Source organism: Durio zibethinus, chromosome 20, assembly GCF_047325235.1.
Source record: "Durio zibethinus cultivar Kanyao isolate XHJ-2024 chromosome 20, ASM4732523v1, whole genome shotgun sequence".
In the NCBI taxonomy this organism is placed as follows: Eukaryota; Viridiplantae; Streptophyta; class Magnoliopsida; order Malvales; family Malvaceae; genus Durio; species Durio zibethinus.
In genome coordinates, this window is record NC_143181.1 from 24,525,001 (window position 1) to 24,530,000 (window position 5,000).

The 5,000-nt window shown below is 38.9% G+C and overlaps 1 long non-coding RNA gene across 1 annotated transcript in view; it reads right to left on the reverse strand.

Moving 5' to 3' along the window:
• The window catches only part of LOC149513202 (uncharacterized), a 29,570-nt gene that overhangs the window by 24,295 nt on the left and 275 nt on the right, over positions 1-5,000 (reverse strand). The window contains exons 1-3 of the long non-coding RNA XR_016330596.1: positions 3,015-5,000; positions 2,823-2,913; positions 2,664-2,716 (exon numbers count right to left, since the gene is read on the reverse strand). The exon at positions 3,015-5,000 is cut by the window's right edge and continues 275 nt beyond it. This is a non-coding gene — a long non-coding RNA (uncharacterized LOC149513202). The remainder of the gene's footprint in view (positions 1-2,663; positions 2,717-2,822; positions 2,914-3,014) is intronic.

Here is a 5,000-nt window from a genome sequence, read left to right on the forward strand (position 1 = left end):
GTCTAAGGGGACTAGGGTGACCAAGGAAGTAGATAACTATCTATAGGGGATGGAGCAGTACTTCGAAGCCATAGGCATACAGGATGATGCTACTAAGGTAAGGCACCATTTTAATGTATTATACTGATGTTGCCTTATTGTGGTGGAGGCATAGGTGTGATGATGTGAGGCATGGAAGAACCATGATTAGAACCTAGGAGGAGTTCCAAAAAATGTTGAGAGAGTAGTTCTACTTGAAGTACACCAATGATGAGGTGAGGATGAAATTATGCCAACTTACTTAGCAAAGGGACATAAGAGAGTATGCCTATAAGTTCTCTGAATTGATGCTCCAGATTTCAGATCTAAGCAAGACCCAAGGCCTATTTGCATTCATGGATGGGCTTAAGCCATGGGTGAAGCATGAGCTACAAATGAGGGGAATTAATGAGTTGGCCAAGTCCTTGGCCACTGTTTAGTCCTTGATGGAGTTCAAGCCACAGAATAAGCTAAAGTCTACCAAGCCCAAGGGGAAGGGTAGGAAGGGTAGGGACATGAGGGATCAAGAGAAGCAATCCAAGAGAAAAGACCATGATCAACAGTCCAAGGATGGAGATTGAGGCCATTCAAAAAAGGGCATCCAAAGCAAACCACTAGTAGGGAAATAAAAGGTTAAGGGTGATCAAAAGCTAGTCTAATGCTACCTATGTGGAAGAGGCCATATACCATGAAACTATCCATAAAAGGTTATTACCAAGCTAGGATTGTGGAGGAAGATGAGCCCAAGATAACATGTCACTCATTAAGGTTCTTATCAATTCTTGGTTATGCCATTCAGACACACCGAAGCCCCAGGAACATTTTGCACACTCATGAACAAAGTACTTCAGTTTTCCTTAATCATTTTGTTGTAATTTATCTTGATGATTTTGTGATCTATAGCCAAACATTGGGAGAGCAGGTAAACCACTTGAGACAGGTGTTAGAGGTGTTGCAGGCGCATAAACTATATATGAAGAAGGAGAAGTGCCATTTTGCCTAGCGAAACGTACCATTTTTAGGCCACATAGTGGGAGGTGGCAAGATACACATGGATGCAAGCAAGGTCCATGCCATTCTGGAATGGGAGCTGCCAACCAAGGTTATTGAGTTGAGGTCATTCCTTAGGCTAGTTAACTACTACTAATACTTCATCAAAGGCCACTCGGCCATAGCCACACCATTGATAGATTTGCTGAAAAAGAGAAGAGCATGGAAGTGGAACACCAAGTGCCAAGATGCCTTTGATTGGTTGAAGCAAGTAGTGAACAAGGAGCCAATGTTGGCCTTGGTAGACCATGCCAAGCCGTATGGGTGCATATGGATACATTAGACTTTGTAATAGGGGGAGTGCTATTGTAGGAGAACCATTTGGTCACGTTCGAGAGTAGAAGCTGAATGAGACCGAGCACAAGTACAGGTCCAAAAAACAGAAATAACAGCAATAGTGCACTAGTTGTGCACTTGGCGGCATTACCTATTAGGGTTGAGGTTCGTGGTCAGAACAGACATTGTGGCAACTAGCTACTTCTAGATGCAGAAAAAGCTATCCACGGAACAGGCCTATTAGCTGGATTTTCTTACAAAATTTGATTTTAGGTTGGAGTATAAGCCAAGGTGGGTGAACACAGTGGTTGATGTCCTGAGCAAGAAGGAGAACCTTGCTGCCATTAGTCCATTATAAGGGTTTTGGTGTCGCATATCAAAAAAAGGCTCGCGCATGATCCTACAGCCAAGGCTCTCATTGAGAACACCCAACAAGGTAAGACTAGGTAGTTTTGGTTACAAGATAGCTTATTGTACACCAAGGGTAGTAGGCTATTTGTGCTATAGCATTGGAAGCTCCACAAGATTCCTAAAAATCAGGGATTTCACATTATTACACAGCTATGCAGTCGATTTTCAAGGTCAACTAGATCTTCTTACTAAATGCTACCAATCCTGGATGCTTTTGGAAGATTCTGGATCAACCAGGCTCCCTTGAGTCCTCCTAGATGTAGTACAAGCATGTTACAGGCCTGGTTCTAGCTATGCAGTCATGCTTACATTCTATACGGGTGGTCTAGACTTATCTTAATAAAAATGATAAATTAATAAACGAATAATAATAATAATAATAAAACAAAAAAGCTTTTTAAAAAGTAAATGAATGGTAGGAAGGAAAGGAATGACAATACCAAAGTTGGGCAGATTTAAATTTTTGGGCTTGATCTTTATTTCTCCAAGCGGACATATCTAAGTTGTCGAATTAAAGGACTGGGAAGACAAATATCCAAGCTTTGCAGCGGCGGGTAAAGTGGAACAAACCTGTTCCTTCCTCTTCTGCGTTTTAATGATTTTGTAGTACCTCCCACAAACAAAACGTCTGGTTTCAAAGAATGTTGGTTTTTCTAAAAATAAACCCCGTTTTTTCTTTCCCTTTTTCCCCTTTAGTCAGACGGTACTTCCCCTAAGTTATTTTATCCGCAGGGCTACGGTTGGTGATATTTAATATTATAAATTATTTTTTGTTATCTATGATATAATTTTAATAATATGAATATTCCCTAAATCATATAAGAGAAAGCTTAATAAAAAACTCAAAAGCAAGACTATGTACAAAGCAATGGCATAATCTTGAAGTGACAGAGTCAAAGGAGCATTACCTGAAAGAGTCAAAGATTATCCAATTTGACGACGCTCAAGCTTGAACAATATCCTACATCAAGGCAATAAAAGGAGCAAAAGTAGTTAGACAAGACATAAAGAAGAGACAACGGCTGGCTCAACCCTGTATGATTGATGTAGGAAGGAGAGAAGCAAACCTCGATTTGTCCCTCTTGCTACGGCATCTTTGTTTGCTGGTCAAATCATGTTATTCATGGAATATGCGATACGTGAGTGTGATTTATCACCCTAAACCCCAAAAAGCAGGTAGATATATTATTAAAAAAAATGGGGAAATAGAAGACACGTAATAAACGAAATTGTGAGAGAGAGAAAATACATTGCATTACCTCTTTGAAACTTTTCTCGGGTGATTGCAGAAAAATGTAGAGAAAAGGGCTGAAATGAACTAAAAGACAGAGTCCAATGTTGGCAAAGCAGAAGTCCCTATTCGTCTCAAGTCATGTCAGGTCATGTCAGACACCTCGTGGAACCCAACTTTACATCAACGGACCACCGATTACTGCAAAATAATGAAATGGATGAATGAGGCAGTATCTGTTCGCAAGAGAAAGCGGGTAAAATAGAGCAAAACCTGTTGCAAATAGAGGGATTGTGTGCGTCGCCAAAAATCGAAGATGTAAAACCTGTTTTGTTTCCTGCCGATTCAAAAACCCTGATAAAATGGGGAGGGCGGGTATCTGAAGTGGTGTAGGCGGGACCATCCAGATTGACTCGGCAAAATAAACTTTTTCCCAAACACGGATACGGTGCGTTTTGACGAAAAATGTTGGTTCCGCTTACATTCGGTAATTACGGTCTATCAAATTATTAATACGGTGCGTTTAAGTAAAATTAGGGTGGTTTTTAAGTGGTGATGTATCCTTCCGAACTTCAAATGGCCATAACTTTGCGCTCGGTGGTCGGATCGGGACGAATTTTTTTTTGATTCCACATAACTTTTCGAGATCTACGCGATGGCAAACTGCCGAAGGCGGTTTGGCCACAAATTTTCTCAAAAAACCCTTGTTTTCAGCTTGAAATCTAATTTTTTTATTTTTTTAGTGAATTTTAAAATATTAAATTGGCTCGTTAGCCTTCTTTTTTGAAATGAAAATTGAATTGGATTGTATGAAACCATAGCATGATTTATGTGGATTTAATTGTGCCATCAAAGAGTCCAAAATTTTTGTTCCTTGTATAACACTTACTATAGCTAATATAAAAATTAGTTTGACATTAGTAATATAAATTTAAAATGGTTGTGTTGGATAATGTCTTGTTGCATGGGTTTTAAGGCTTGGGTTCGATTCTTTTCAATAGCGATTCAAAATTTTTATTCTTTTAGTAGCCAGCCATGTTTCTTCCACGTGATTCTTTTCAATAGCGATTCAAATTTTTTTTTTAATAGCCATGTTTCTTCCACGTAATTCATGATTCATGTACTTTCTTTCAAATAACTCTTTTAAATGTCAAAGTTTCTTCTACAAAATTCATACATACACATGTTTATTCTACATAACTTATGAACCATTGACTACAACTTTGTTTGACATAAATTCCTTCTATTGTGCTTAAATTACTATGAAGCTAAAGCAATTAGTGGGGAATTCCTTTCAATTTGCTATTGACATATTTACAGATGAGTTGATTTTAATCTATCAATTGTCGATATTTGATTTAGATACTTGATTATGTGGTAACTAAATTGATCAAACCTTAAGTTGTCTTGACGATGAGTTGTGCCGATGGTGGTCAAGACAAGTACTCTTATCATAGACTTCAACTCCAGAAACCTGATTGTCCAAGATTAGCTTTCAATCAAATAAGTTGCTCGGGGACTCAATAAGATCAGCCTTCAATCAAATAAGCTATTACAAAACACACGTCACACAGAAATTACAAATGATAGAAAGAGAATAAGATAATATAGGCAAGAATAATATGTGTTCGCTCAATGGTTGTTGTGTACAAATGAGGGTGGTCCTTTTACATTAATGGCTAAGATTGAGCCAATCTAGTGGCTCTAATATTACATTGGTTAACAAGATTACATAGAATCCGTGATTACATAGATATTATATTGATTAACAAGATTACATAGAAGACGTCTTAGAGATGATATAGCACCACGATTACATAGCCAATCCCTGATTCTAGGAGATGATTTAGCACCACAATGTTCAGCACCTTTGATCTTCTAAAAAGATGTTGATTAATAGACTTGGAAGGTGAACCCGGGCCTTGAGGCTAAGGTCGCGGCGGCATTGGGGTTCCGGCGATTGGGAGGGGGGCCGGGGGGGGTGTGCGCACATGACGTGCGATGGGTGCTGGTA